The following is a 16,265-nucleotide window of genomic DNA, read 5'->3' as shown; positions in this document are numbered from 1 at the left end:
ACACCCTTTCAGAGAGAGAGAAACAAAAAAAAAAAAAAACAGAGTACATAGAAATAGACCCAGAACACAGAGGAAAGGATACTTTTAAATAAGCTACAAGTCAAAGAAGTCAAAAAATGAAACTAGAAAATATTACGAAAATGAAAATTAAAACATAACGTATTAAAATCCTTAGGATGTAACTAGTACAGCACATGGAAGAAAATTCATAGCATTAACTACCAATTTTTTTTTAGATTGGTTCACAAGTATTTACTGTTTTTACCGTTAAAAGTAATGTAGTCCCAGCTACTCAGGAGCTCAGGAGGCTGAGGCAGGTCAATAGCTTGAACTCAGGAGGTGGAGTTTGCAGTGATCCAAGATCCGGCCAGTGCACTCCAGCCTGGGTGACAGAGCAAGACTCTGCCTCAAAAAAAAAAAAAAAAAAAAAAAAAAAAAAAGAAGAAGAAGAAGACCAACACCCTTCACAAAATCAGATGCAATTTTCTTTGCAATAAGCAAAGATTTTTATTAATTAAAATAGGAAGGGGAAACATAAAGGATCGGAATGAGAACCAGGAAATATGATATGATGTTAGGGCAAGGAAAATAATTCCACTAAGCCAGGGGCGCCCAATCTTTTGGCTTCCCTGGGCCATATTGGAAGAAGAATACTTTTCTTGGGACACACATAAAATACACCAACATTAATGATAGCTGATGAGCTAAAAAAAAAAAAAAAAAAAAAAAAAAAATCACAGAAAAAGCTCATAGTGTTTTAAGAATACTTACAAATTTATGTTGGGCAGCATTGAAAGCTATCCTGGGCTGCATGCGACCTGCGAGTTGTGGGTTGGACAAGCTTGCATTAAACAATTTTCAGTTCTTGAAAATAAATGGTCAAAATTCCAGAAAAGTGCATTTATGGAATTAATAATTTTAAGTCCTCAAAAGATAATCTAGGGTTAAGTAAGTTCAGAAAAAGGACATTGCAGTTTTGCATTTATCTGTCAGTTTAGGTCAGTCAGTGAAAAATGCATTCTCTTGTGTCTTTGTTACATGATGGTTACAAAAAGGTCTTAGCTCCTTCCACTTATAAATTTTAGTTTTTGCCCATTATTTCTACAACTTTTTTTTTTTATATACCAGTGTTTTTCTTCTTTCCTTGTGATAATCAAATGACTGGACTAGTAGATCTTTTTGATATTGTTCCACAGTTTCCAAGGCTCTGTTTATTTTTTTAAATATTGTATTTTCTCTCTCTGTTTTTCAGGTAGGATAATTCCTACTCTTAAAGTTTAGTGACTTATTTCTCTGTCATCTTCATTATTCAATTGAACACATCCAGTGAATTTTTATGTCAGATGTTACAGTTTTCACTTTTGAAATTCAATTTGTTTTTAACAGCAGTTGGATTATCCTCTTCCCAGAGAGGATTTATTTACCTTCTTAAATCAAGGTTTGTTTATTTCTTTGCTTATTTTTCCCTCTCCATATCCCTGAAAGGATGATGGACAGATGGGCAGCTGCCCTATGTAAACTTTAGGTCTGAATTTCAGTGTTCCTCCCTGTAATGCTAACCCTGCTGCACACACAGGCATGTCTGGCCTTCATTACATTGCCTCATGAGGAATCCGTGTATGGGAAGCTGGCACTGCTAAGATGTTCCTTGAGTAAATACAAGTTCTGTTACCATCTCTGGAGAGCTCTGGTTTCTTGTCCCAATAAATAAATATGGATGTAAAAACTTAGCAAGAGGTTCTAACCTATGAATTTAGGTTACTATTGTAGGAATTGCCAAATGTTAGCTTCAAAAATGATATTCTCTGCCAAAACTCTAAATTTGAAGTGAGAAGTGTGGATATTAGAGAATGCTTATGAAATTATTTTAAACCCAACCTGGTAGACATTAAAGTGTATTATTGTTCTACCCAGCTTCTGGCATCTCCTTGAGCAAATTTTGTTTGCTTACTTGTTTTTTTTTTTGTTGTTGTTGTTGTTGTTTTTTAATCTGCCAGAGTGTTTCCATAAAATTACTTGTAGTATTCTTTTATCAGTAGCAGTGTAACTCATCTGTCTTATATCAGGGCCATGTCAACACTTTGACTCTCTCCTCATGTAGTTTGCAAAGATTTTCATAAATGGACTTCCTACAAGTCACCTACATTGATATTTTGGTAAACCAGAGATGGAAATTTCTCTAAGTCTTCACTTCTCAGAGTTTGGACACTGACCAGCAGCCTTAGCCTCTCTTGAAAGGTTGTTAGAAATGCAGAATTTGAGGCCCCACCATAGAATTTCTGAATCAGAATCTGTATTTCAATAAAATCATCACATTACTAATATGCCTATAAGATTTGAAAAAGCATTGACTTAGATGACCCAGATGTCAGAGTGTAAGGATAATATAGAGTTATAAATCATTATGTTTTAACAATAGGAATACACAAACCAGATGTATGATTACCCTATCTATGGCAAAGTGGCCAACTAAAGGAAAAAGAAAAGTATATGGGTGATGGTCACACTAAAAACCTAGACTTCACCACCACACACTCTATCAATGTTACAAAACTGCACTTGTATCCCCTAAATCTATAGAAATAAAATAAAATAAAGATAAAACATGATTTACATATAGTTCTGCATGATACGTTTCTTTCACCTGGAAGCAGATGGGTGTTGCATTACAGTCCAACTCAGGGTTAGCTCAGAAAGAAATTGAAATATTGCTAAAATTTCAAGAAGTACATTTGATTATCTCCCTTGTGTGAAGAAAAAAAGTCACCTGAGATAAAGATCTACATTTCCTAGATTACAGATTAGGAAAGAACAAGATTAAAATATCCGTCACATCGAGCTCTGGGGAAGAGTTACGTGTATGGAATCGTAAGTGTAGGCACGGGGTGTGAGGATACCTGTTTTTCATGTAACTTCTCATCTACTACCAAGGAGACTTTCAATAATCAAGTGGACAAAATGACACATCCTATGGATGTTATTCCTCCTTTGTGCTCGGCTTCCTCAATCCTTTGTTCATTTGGCCCATGCACAAAATTACTCAGTGACAGGGTTTGAATGTTGAGGCCTTTAATGTCTTTAAAATAAGATTAATTTATTATTTAATTTTCTAGTTATTCTTGGGGTTGTTCTGCCATGCCATCCTACTCAGCAGCCAAAGTCTTATCCACCTCTACTATTTATTATATAAATATTAGAGGCATATTTTCTTATCTGATGAAAAGTCTCATTACCATCTGGAGACTCTGAACTTTGAAATGGTTGATAATTGATTGAGAACATGTGTCTTCTCCTTCTGAAGAAGATGTGAATGTCTTTATATGTTGAATAGTTGCTTCATGTTAGATGGAGGGATGAAAGATAATTTTATTTGCGTATAAATATAGGGGAATTGCTATATTAAGGCTAAATAACAATATGGGAGGATTGAACTAGTAATGTTCCATTATCTATTCCTTGCCTCCCTAAGGCACTGTACCAGAATATGCTAACAATGCAAATTACATTTCCCAGGATTTCTTGTGAATATGCTTCCAGCTAGATTCAGCCACAGGGAAATTTTACCAGGAAATTAAAAGAAAAAATATGGCATATTTCTTTGCTTATTCTGCTTTGGATAGTGTTTCTAAGCAAGGCTGTACCTCTTCCAAAGTATCAAATAATGACTGTCGTGGGCACTATGCACTTTTGCTTCTGTGAATCCCTTTGTCCATAAGAAAAATAAATAAATAAATAACAATTGTATTTTCTGGCCAGGTTTGTTGCCTCACACCTGTAATCCCAGCACTTTGGGAGGCCAAGGCAGGAAGATTGCTTCATGCCAGGAGTTCAAGGACAGCCTGGGCAATATAGCAAGACTCTGTCTCTACAAAATATAAAATAAAATAAAGAATTAGCTGGGCATGGTGTCATACACCTGTGTACCCATCCACTCCAGATGCTGAGGCAGGAAGATTGTTGGAGCACAGAAGGTTGTCTCTCTCTATAAAGGTATCTCTCTCTCAAAGAGAGAGAGAGATAGAGAAAGAGAGATCTATCTATCTCTATCTATCTATCTATCTATCTATCTATCTATCTACAATGAACATATTGGTATAAAAATAATTATAATTCAAATTGCATTTACCATTATATATTTGCAAATATTGTATTCAGTTTTTCTTTCAATTTTAAGGAAATTAAAATTAAAACATTTTTGTGTACCCCTAAATGATCTCAAGACTAAGATGTGGTACCTAATGAACATAATGAATAAGGTGACCCTATTTCTTTATAATTCCGTTTTCCACCAAACCATACCTTCTGAAGAACAGCCCTGTCATAATTCCAGCATCTATACTATGGTCATAGCTTCCAGGATCTGGTAATACAATTTTCTCTCCAGCCTTAGGTTAATTAGTACTATTTTAAAAATGACAAACACAAGAAATGAACAAACATAAGAAAAAATTTAAAACAATAGTAAAAATACATTTATAAGGATTTTTTTTTGGAACTTGAGTCAAATCTTTTCAGATCATATACTAACCATCATATACTAACTGAAGAAAAACCTATAAAACTTTAAATACAGCACAGTCCTTGTTTTAGTTTATCTACCAAACACATCTACCAGTGTGGGATTGAGGTTACGTATTTTTTTTCTGAAAAGTATTTACAAATTTTTAAACATTTACTTTAAATATTCCACCATTCAGTTAAATATATTAAATGAACCAAGATTTGTGGAAATGCAGGTCACTGAGATAAAGGTATGACACCCTGCAATTTTATTCAAATTATTGACTTACTCTCTGGATGATCTTAAGACTGCCACTATCCTCTATAAAACCATTTTCATCTGTGAAATCTGTGCAAATGATATTTTCACTTCTGATTGTGATCATTTGTTAGTGCTTGCCAAAGCACTTTATAATGTAAAATTTCATTTATTATTATAAGAAGACAGACCTATAAGTAAATTTTAAATACTAATTATTCACCCCAATGTTAGATTTAAAAGACTCGGAAATCAAATTGTCTGATGTCACACAAATAATGGTACTCGCTTTTAATTTGGATCCATGTCAGCAATATTTGTTGTATTTAAAGGATAAATTTTATTTAACTGTCATATTATATTTCATTGTTTGGATACAAAAGCAAATTGTGGGAAAGCACTATGTTCCAGTGCCTAGACGAATGAGCCCTGTGTAGGAAAGAAGAATTATTCTATGGTAGGCACTCAGTAATAACTTTGAATAAGCAATTGAGTATATATGTCCACTGAAAATCCATGAATAACCAGAAATTCTCTTGAGTGATGCCATCTATTATGTTAACTTCCTGCGTGTTTTAGCCTTATCCAAACCTAGATTCCTGTCGCACACAAAAATTTATTTTTGTATAAATTTTAGTTGGTATTCTGGCCACTAGCAGCACTGCAACTGGATCCAAGAATTCTTAAAAATATAAAGAATTCCAGTGCTCAATTGAGCTGCGCAAATGTTATGGACTCTATATATATTTGGTAGATTGGTTGTTATGAACTCTCTATGTTTGGTTGGTTTGCTTTCAAAGTACTGGCTCTCCTTTTCTTTTTCCTTGAAATTTCATGTCCAATAAAATTGTTTTAATGGCTTTTGGTATAACTCAGATGATGTTGGTGTGTCTAGAGGTGGTATTATACATGACCACCTCTCACTTCTACTGTTTATTGCTAACTGAAGTCTTTCATTCATCACTTGTATTAATTAAGATCATAACTGCCAGGTTTTAAAACTTTTTCATCTGATAAAGGGATAACAATTTTTTTCTCCACGTTTTTAGAGAGAATACATTGGTTGTACTTTAACTTTAGTATACATTTTCAGTTTACTTTAATTTTTTATAAAAAGCTGAAATACAAAACTTAGATTAACTTATTGAAAATGTGTGTGTTTGTTGTTGGCATTGCTGTTTGTTTCCTATAAATAGATAATAGATATCCTGATGAATTTTTAAAGGTTATACTAAAATGTGGATTTCTGTCTGGGGTATTTATATTGGCACCACCCTCCAAACAGTCTCTTTCTTTCTCTCTATCTTTAACTCAATCTTCCTCCCTTTTTTCCTACAAATTTTCCTATTTTGAAAATGTCCAAAATAAGGACATTTACGAAATAAAGAATCTTTTTTATATATCTCAGTACTGGAATTTCTGCTCAAACTTGTCTGTCAGCTAAGGATTTTTCTTCTTTGTTATCTAGAATTATTATTATATATACTGTATTTTAATAGATTTATCCTATCAAATATTCAAATTATTCTGTCTCTATGTATATAGAGTATGAAATGTCTATCATATTTTTCATATTGGGTGAATTAAAAAAATAAAATTATAAAATTATTGAACATGATCAAATTAATTACTTATTAAAAGTGAACAACCAAAATATGAAAATTTGCTCATGAAAATAATACTTAAAATATTTCATTAGAATGAATAAGAGAAAATAAAATGCATATTTAATACCAGTTAATTACCCCCAGTCAGCAAACCCATCATAAAATTAATGGCATTGTGTTTGGGGCTTTTCTGTTTTAGGTAATTTACGAGAGAAGTTGTCATTTTATAGAATAACGTTTAATCTTCTATCAGATCTTTGCTCTTTAGAATAGCCCTTGCCCTTGAAATAAATGTTCTAAGACCCCCACGGGATGCATGAAACCACAGATGGTAATGAACCTGATTGCCGTCAATCAGAACACTTTTCTGTTCATATCTTCCATTCCCAAATGTACTGCCTTTTCCTTCTTAACTAAACACTTGTCACACATTGTGGCTGTAACTTTTGCAGTTTGAGGTGTGACAGCAAAACTAACACAATTTTTTCCTCCTTCTCAATTTCACAAATAGAATATTTATTTTTACCCTACATCTTAGTAAAAAGTACAACCTTTTTCCTTTTTTTTTTTTCATTGAGTTGAGAACTTTCACTTTCAACTTTATGTACTTTAAGCACCTTATGGCCTCTCTTTGGCATAGCCAAATTGCTGGCATCATTTCTCTTGCACTTTGGGGCTATTATGAAGTAAAATAGGAACTACTTGAATGCAAGCACTGTGATACTGCCACAGTTGATCTGATAATCGAGATGGCTAAGGGACTTATGGGCAGGTAGCATATATACCATGGATGTATTGGACAAAGGAAGGATTCACATGCCAGTGTATGAGATTTCATCATGCTACTCAGAATGGTGCCCAATTTAAAACTTACACCGTTTACTTCTGGAATTGTCCATTTAATATTTTCTCACCGTATTTGACTGTGGGTGACTGAAACTGAGGAAAGCAAAAACGCAGTGAAGGGGTCTTCTGTACTTACATTTCATAGCATTATACCAGTTAACTGGATAAGGACATTTATGAAATAAAGAATCTTCTTAAGTTTGGATGATTGAAGATGAGAAAATTTCATCTATTCTCGTGCATTTTAACGTTTAATTATATCTGTAATGATAGAGACTTTTGGACCTATATCATTTAGAGGCTTTTCACTTATTTGCAGCTAGAATACTATAAACTTAAAAAGGAGATGTGATTGCTGTAGTTTTAGTAAAGTACCTACTGTTTAGGGTGGTATCATTAGTAGTGGCCTTTGCATGCATTTGTTCATTGCTTCATAAGATCAAAAATAGTGTGTCCATGATTATTTATCCTTTCTCCACAATATGGATTAAACAGATTAGCGAGTGCTCCAGAAATATGTTTATTACAGAATTATTACAAAAATGACCAGGCGTCACATTTTCAAATTAAATTGTTCTCTATTACTTGAAAATTAATTTACTTTCTATTTATACTAAGGAAACACTTGCTTTTGCTTTTGTATTTGATTGTGTGTGTGTGTTAATCATTGGGAAGGGTACAGGGCTGAAAGCAATCATATTTGCTTTCAGTGGTTAATCAAGCTCTGAAAATTTTTAAAGATTTGATGTTTTATTCTCCTCACTCATTACACATCTGATTATGCACATTTTCTTTGGCTTTCCATGCAGTCCAGGCTCATCTTGTACAAATACTGCCCTGGGTCCAGAATCAGCAATTTTGCCAAGCAGCACTGGTTCCTTTTAGTGAAGAATGGTAATCAAAATCAAGAACTAAGAGTCACTTCTACTTATTTCTTTTATTCATTCTCAGCTATCAGAGCAAGAAAATAGATGTGTATAAGCTAACACATGTATATACTCATGTCTATAAACATTTCTACATGTAGACATATGTCTCTATATTAACATGATTTTTTTATGTCTTCAACTTTAATTTATTGCCACATGGATCTTTTTAAATTTCTCGTCGTACTAAGCTGTAAATTCCCACACCATTGGTAAGAAACAAGCTTCCCATCATCTGTCACATCCATTTACTGTTTTCAATTCCATACATATTTTAAGTATTTCATACTGATATATATATATATATCCGAATTGTTTACCCACACTCTCATAGGACACACTATTATCAACTATAGTACAGTGTTTATGTGAAGTTCCTTTTGTATTTGGTCTTATAGGCCTCACTCATTTTCAAGTTACTTAGGTCAGCAGCTTGTTCTCCCACTCCCGTCACTAAGGTTTTTTCATACATTTGCAATACAGTTAGATTCTATTATTACAGTCTGCATTCTTTCTTGGGATCTCTGGGTCTCTTAAATGATTTTTTAAAATTTGCACACATTATTGTTTATTTTCTGTTTAGTAAAGTTTTAGGTGTATTATCAAATACACAGTGCCAGGTATCCACAATTATAGGACCATATACACGATTTTTACTGCCTTAAAAATCCTTATACCTCTTAATCATTCCTACTCTCATTCTCATAATCCCTGATAACTACCAATCTTTTAAGTGTATATAGATTTGCTTTTTCCACAATATCATGTAATTGAAATCAAAAAGTATGCAAGATTTTCAGACTAGCTTCTGTCCCTTAGTGATATGGTTTGACTGTGTCCCCATCCAAATCTCATCTTGAATTGTAGCTCCCATAATTCCCACATGTTGTGGGAGAGACCTGGTGGGAGACAATTAAATCATGGGGAGGGTTTCTCCCATGCTCTTCTAGTGGTAGTAAATAAGTCTCATGAGATCTGACGTTTTTATGAGATTTCCCCTTTTGCTTGGCTCTCTCATTCTCTCTTGTCTGCTGCCAGGTAAGATGTGACTTTCACCTTCCACCATGATTGTGAGGCCTCCCCAGCCACGTGGAACTGTATGTCCATTAAACCTCTTTTATAAATTACCCAGTCTCAGGTATATCTTTATCATCAGTGTGAAAACGGACTAATACAGTAAATTGGTGTCAGGAGTGGGGTGCTACTGTAAAGATACCCAAAAATGTGAAAGTGACTTTGGAACTGGGTAACAGGCAGAGGCTGGAACAGTTTGGAGGGATCTGAAGAAGACGGGATAATGTGGGAAAGTTTGGAACTTCCTAGAGACTTGTGAAATTGCTTTGACCGAAATGCCGATAATGATATGCACAATGAAATCCAGGCTGAGGCAATCTCAGGTGGAGATGAGGAACTCGTTGCAGACTGAAGTAAAGTTGACTCTTGCTATGTTTTAGCAAAGGGAATGGCAGCATTTTGCCCCTGCCTTAGAGATTTGTGAAACTTTGAACTTGAAGGAGATGATTTAGGGCATATGGTGGAAGAAATTTCTAACCAGGAAAGCGTTGAAGAGGTGAGTTGAGTGTTGCTAAAAACATTCACTTTTAAAAGGGAAATGGAGGGTAAAAGTTCAGAATTTTCAGCCTGACAATATAATAGAAAAGAAAAATCCATTTTCTAAGGCGAATTCAAGCTGGCTGCAGAAATTTTCATAAGCAACAAGGAGCCAAATGTTAATCACCAAGACAATGAGAAAAATGTTTGCAGGATATGTCAGAGACTTTTCTGGCAGCTTCTCCCATGGCAGACCCAGAGGCCTAGAAGAAAAAAAAAAAAAGAAAAAAAAAAGGCTTCATGGGCTGGGCCCAGGGCCCCCTTGCTCTGTGCAGTGGCTGCTTGGTGCCCTGCATTCCAGCTGCTACAGCCATGGCTAAAAGAGGGTAAGGTACAGCTTGGACCACGCCTTCAGAGGGTGCAATCCTCAAGTCTTAGCAGTCTCTATGTGGTGTGGAGCCTGTGGGTGCACAGCAGTCAAGAATTGAATTTTGGAAACTTCCACCTATATTCCAGATGTATGGAAAATCCTGGATGTCCGGGCAAAATTTTGCTGCAAGGGCAGGACCATCTTGGAGAACTTCTGCTAGGGCAGTGCTGAAGAGAAATGTAAGGCTGAAGCCCCCACACAGAGTCCCTGCTGGGGCACTGCCTAGTGGAGCTGTGAGAAGAGGGCCACCATCCTCCAGACCCAAGAATGGTAAATCCACCTATAACTTGCACTGTGTGCCTGGAAAAGCCACAGACAATGCAAGCCTGAAAGGAGCCAGGAGGGGAGCCTGCAAAGCCACAGAGCACAGCTGCCCAAGACCATGGGAACCCACATCTTGCCTGGATGTGAGACATGAAGTCAAAGGAGATCATTTTGGAGCATTAACATTTTACTGCTCCACTGGATTTCAGACTTGCATGGGGCTTTTAGCCCCTTCATTTTGGCCAATTTCTCCTATTTGGAATGGGTGTATTTATCCACTCAATGCCTGTACCTCATTGTATCTTGGAAGTGACTAACTTGCTTTTGATTTCACAGGGTCATAGGTGGAAGGGAATTGCCTTGTCTCAGGTGAGACTTTGGAGTGTGGACTTTTGAGTTTATGGTGAAATGAATTAAGATTTTAGGGGACAGTTAGGGAGGCACGATTGATTTCAAAATGTGAGGACATGAGATTTGGGAATGGTGGGGCAGAATGATATGGTTTGGCTACCGAAATATTTTTTTAGAGATTTGTCCCTACCCAAATCTCATCTTAAATGGTAGCTCCCATAACTCCCACGTGTTGTGGGAGGGACTGAGTGGGAGATAATTGCATCATGGGGGTGTTTTCCTGCATACTGTTCTCATGGTAGTGTTAAGTCTCATGAGATCTGATGTTTTCTAAGGTGTTTCCCCTTTTGCTTGGATCTCTCATTCTCTCTTATCTTGCTGCCACCTAAGATGTGCCTTTTGCCTTCTGCCATGATTGTGTGCCTTCCTCAGCCACGTGGAACTGTGGAGTCCATTAAACGTTTTTTTCTTTATAGATTACCCAGTCTTGGTTATGTCTTTATCAGCAAGGTGAAAACGGACTAACACACATAGCAATGTACATTTTCATTTCCTTTATATTTATCAAGCCATAAAAATGTAAAGGAAATGTAGATTACTTATTTTGACCACTGAATGATATTGCATTGAATGGATATATTGGAATCTGATTATTTATTCATCTATTGTAGCTTTTAGTTACTTGTAGTTTTTTGGGATTATGAATAAAGCTTCTATAAGCATTTACGTACAGGTTTTTGTTTGAACATAAGTTTTGAAGTTAATTTGGCTAATATCTATGTGCACAATTACAGGATCTTATGATAAGACTATATGTAGCTTTGTAAGAAATTGCCAAACTGTCTTCCAAGATGACTGTACCATTTGCATTCTTATCAGTAATGAAAGAGATTTCCTATTGCTTTGATTTATTACCAGAATTTGGTATTATCATATTTTTGGGTTACATCCATCATAATAGATATGTAGTGCTATCTTATTGTTGCAGTTTTAATATGCAATTCTATCATGGCACGTGATGTGGAACAGTTTCATATACCTATTTGCCATCTGTATATATTAATTTGTGAAGTGTCTGATTAGACATTTTGTCTATTTTTCAATTGCATTATTTATTTTTATTATTGAGTTATAAAAGCATTTTGTATATTTTTATACAAATTCTTTATATGTTTTGCAATTTTTTTTTCTACCAGGGTGTGACTAGCCTCTTAATTGTCATTACAGTGACTATCACATAGCAAAATATTTCAACTTCAACAACCCTTCACATCATCTCTTTTTCTTTCATAGACTGTGACTTCAGTTTTGTATTTAACATCACGTCAGCTAAACAAAAATCACACGTTTTTGCCTACGTTTTCTTCTGGGAGTTTTATAGTGCTGTGTTTCACAGTTAGTTCTATGATGTACTTTGGACTATTGCTTGTGAAAGGTGTGAGATCTTTCATCTATCCCTAGGTTTACTTTTTGGCAGGTGATGTCTAATTTTTCCTGACCATTTGGTAAAATGACATTCATTTCTCTACTGGATTGCCCTTGCTTCTTTGCCAAAGATCAGTTCACTGCATTTGTGTGATTCTAGTTAAGGGCTTGCTACTATTAATCTATGTGTCTATTCCTTGCATCAAAACCATCGTATCTCGATTACAATAGATTTACAGTAATTCTAGAAATCAGGTAGTGTCAGTTCCATGCTTTTTTTTTTTTTTTTTCAGTTTGTTGTGAATTATTCTGGGGCTCCTGTCTTTTCATGTAAACATTTGAACCAGTTTGTCAATATGTACAGGATAACTCACTTGGACTTCTACTGGAATTTTATTAAATCTGTAAATCAATTGAAAAATAATTGTCAAAGTGTGGTGTCAGATATCGCGGTTGAGGTGGATGGAAGGGACCTGCTGCAGGGAGATGAGGCGGCTGCAGGACGGTGACTGCAGCTCCAGAGCTCCGGAAGTGGCTCCGTGCAGGTACTTCTGCCCCAGAGAGGACAAATATGAATGCCCAGACTAGAGTCTCATCTGTCTATGTGCTATATGAGGATCGAGGCAACAGGAAAACACTGTGGGGCATCGAGCTGTGGTGGGTGCAAGGGCTTCTTCAGATGCAGCATATACAAGAGTCACGTTTATTCTTGCAGGTTCTGTCGGCAATGTTTTGTTGACAAGGCCAAAAGGAATCAATGTATATACTGTCGATTAAAAAAGTGTTTTAGAGCAGAAATGAAAAAGAAGCTGTGCATAATGAATGCAATAGAACAAGCACCAGAAGAAGCACATGTGATGGCAGCGATATCCCCTCCATTAACACACTGACACAAGCTGAAGTTCTGTCTTGCCAGATCTCAGTCTCAAGCCTTGAGGCATGTACTGACATACATGTTAAAAAAAATAAAATGAAAAAAAAAAATTGAAAGTGTTGATGATGTCTGTGAATTTCTGAAACAGCAGCTCTTAGTCTTGGTGGAATGGGCTAAATATATTACTGTCTTCTGTCAGTTACCACTGGATGATAAGGTGGCACTGTTGAGATCTCATGCAGGGGAACACTTAACTGCCTGGAGCTATAAAGAGATCCATGATGTTTAAAGATACTTTGCTTTTGGGAAACAACTATATTATTCACTGCAACAGCTGTGAAGTTGAGATTAGCAGTGTAATCAATCGGGTTCTAGATGAGCTGGTTCAACCATTTCAAGAAATCCAAAAGGCAATTTATTTTTTGGCCCAGATACGAAAGGGCTACACTTAAATGGGCTACACCAGATCCAATAAACATTAAAAGCATGCAATTCCAAGAGTGGATGGGTTTGGAGAACTACATCAATGATCCGCACGCAGCATGGCTCCCTGGGGAAGATTTGGAGAGTTGTTTCTGCTGCTGCCCGCACTGCCGTGCATCATTTGGCAAATGACTGAGCAAATACAGTTTATTTATTTTGGGGATGACTTCAATTGTCCACCTACTTCAGGAAATGTTAGATGGGGCTTCCAATGGTAGTAGTCACCTCCATCATCCAATACATCCACATTTATCTCAAGATCCATTGATTGGACAAACTGTACTTTTAGGTCCCATGCACACACTGGTTCATACAGACCACATTTGAACTCCTGAAACCCCACTCCCTTCCCCACCACAAGGCTCTGGACAAGAAGATTACAGAACAACTACAAATCAAGCTTCAGTCATTTCACCAGCCTCTCTTCAAACAAAAACAATAGCGAAAATGTGTTTATTTCTGAACAGCACTGCATAAATGTGAAAAGCTGTTTGTCTTAAAACATCTCAAGATAGTACATTTGGCAAACTCTGATCCAAGGCTTCTTCACGGTACTGTTATAAGATGGTATCCTATTTTCTTTTTTACATGTTCATTCTGTTTGTTGTTGCCACTGTGTGAAACTTTCACATGAAATCAATGTATATTTGAGTCTGAAGATGTTTATACAGTGTATTTGTTCTGCCCTTGCATTCTGCCTGCATCTGTTAAGTCTAATATGTGCCTTTGATTTGTTTTCTTAATATTGATTGAAATGCATAAGTAATTGCTTTATTGTGATGTGATGCAGAACAAAATGTAGTTTTTAAACTTAGAATAGTGGATCAGAAATCTCAGTTTAATATAAAATGAAGGTTTTTCTTTAAATAAATTACAAACTTGCAGATTAGAAAAATAAAGCAATTGCTGTAGAATAACGTATACCTTTTTGAAGAATCTCCTCTGGGTGTTCTGTGGCAAAGAAGCATCTCTTTTGTCTACAGTTAAATATACCAATCCTAAATTTAGGAAATTATAAAAAGTCATTCCAAGAAAGACTGGATATTTTTTGAAATGTGACTGTCTTTGAAGATTTATGTTAAGCTAAGACATGTTCGTTTTATCAGTTAAGATACAGGCTAAACAAGAACAAAGAAACTCCTAAAAGATTCACTCAAATTAGACAGACATTTATTTCTTTCTTCTGAAACAATCTAGAAATAGTTCTCCATTGACTAGAAATCAGCACATGCCTGCAGCTGGGTCCCAGGGCGGCCAGGAGAATCATCTATAGGTTCAATTTCTGTGTCAGCCAAAAGCATGCCACTCTAAGAAAGCTGATCCTGGGGACAAATTAGCTGTCTTCCACCAAGGTGCCTTATTTAGTCCTTACAACAACACTTTAGGAGAGAGAGTATTATCTCTCTTTTATCAATAAAATAACCTTACATTGAGGGTTTAAGAACATAACCAAAGTTCATAAATGTAAATCTAGGTCTGGTTGGCATTAATGATTATAAATTTTTGTTGTGCAATAAAAAATGCAAGCTTCTTACTCACAGAGTGTTTTTTAAATATATACAATTGAGTGGTTATTGGATATTATCTATCACGTTGCCTATAATATATTTAGATGTAAGCAATGAGTGTAAAATTGTTGCAGTTTTAATAAGAAACAACTTTTGTAGTTTTAATAAGACTTTCTTCTAAAGAAATTAAAGAAAATAAAACAATCACCAAGTAGATTTGATGAAAACAAAAACAAATTCAAATAATTGACTTAGAATACTTTTCGAAATCTAGCAGCTGAGGGATGTACCAACTGTCTAATTTCAGACTGAGGAATATACTTTGTTGAAGCCTTAAACTACTCGATATCATCTCCAAGCTAGAGCTTATTTTAAAACAATTTAATCGGCCGGGCGCGGTGGCTCAAGCCTGTAATCCCAGCACTTTGGGAGGCCGAGACGGGCGGATCACGAGGTCAGGAGTTCGAGACCATCCTGGCTAACACGGTGAAACCGTCTCTACTAAAAAATACAAAAAAAAAGCTAGCCGGGCGAGGTGGTGGGCGCCTGTAGTCCCAGCTACTCGGGAGGCTGAGGCAGGAGAATGGCGTGAACCCGGGAGGCGGAGCTTGCAATGAGCTGAGATCCGGCCACTGCACTCCGGCGTGGGCGACACAGCGAGACTCCGTCTCAAAAAAAAAAAAAAGAAAAAAAAAAAAACAAAAAAACAAAAAAACAATTTAATCATGAGCTACCTCAAGAGTCAGTGGTTCCTCTCTGGTTGATAAGAGGGAAAACTGTCAGAGTAATTATTAATATCAATGATATATTTTAGAAAAAACTATTCCAACCTGTAAAATATTGAATTAAATAAACTTTTTCAGGATCTTTAAGCAATACTAAGACTATGATGCCATAAATCTCACTTACCCTACAAGTGAAAAGATTATATTAATGTTAACTTATTGGCTGCTGAGGTAAAATTCAACTCAATGTAGAAAAATGGTTACTTAAAAGCTATAATTGGTTTAATAAAACCAATACAATTTCTTCAAGACCTGATACCCTTGTGAAACCATAAAGGATATCATTGTTTGATGGAGGTTAACTCTTCTTTTTTGAAAATTTACTCTAGTGTCTGCTTCATGGATAACATTTTTTTTTTAAATTTTTATACATACAAATACCCTTTTGCAGGTTTTTGTTGAGTTTGCAGGGCTTTCTCTTAGAAGATACAAAAAATGCCATCTTGTTCCATGCAG

General features: G+C 35.7%; 1 pseudogene; it reads left to right on the top strand.

Annotated features, from left to right (window-relative positions):
- The first annotated feature begins 11,241 nt into the window (after window positions 1-11,241).
- On the top strand, window positions 11,242-15,468 carry LOC110741695 (annotated as a pseudogene).
- The last annotated feature ends 797 nt before the right edge of the window (window positions 15,469-16,265 follow it).

This window comes from Papio anubis, chromosome 15 (assembly GCF_008728515.1).
Source record: "Papio anubis isolate 15944 chromosome 15, Panubis1.0, whole genome shotgun sequence".
Taxonomy (NCBI): domain Eukaryota; kingdom Metazoa; phylum Chordata; class Mammalia; order Primates; family Cercopithecidae; genus Papio; species Papio anubis.
Note: the sequence above shows the minus strand (reverse complement) of the source record. Positions and strands in the feature narration are given on the sequence as shown.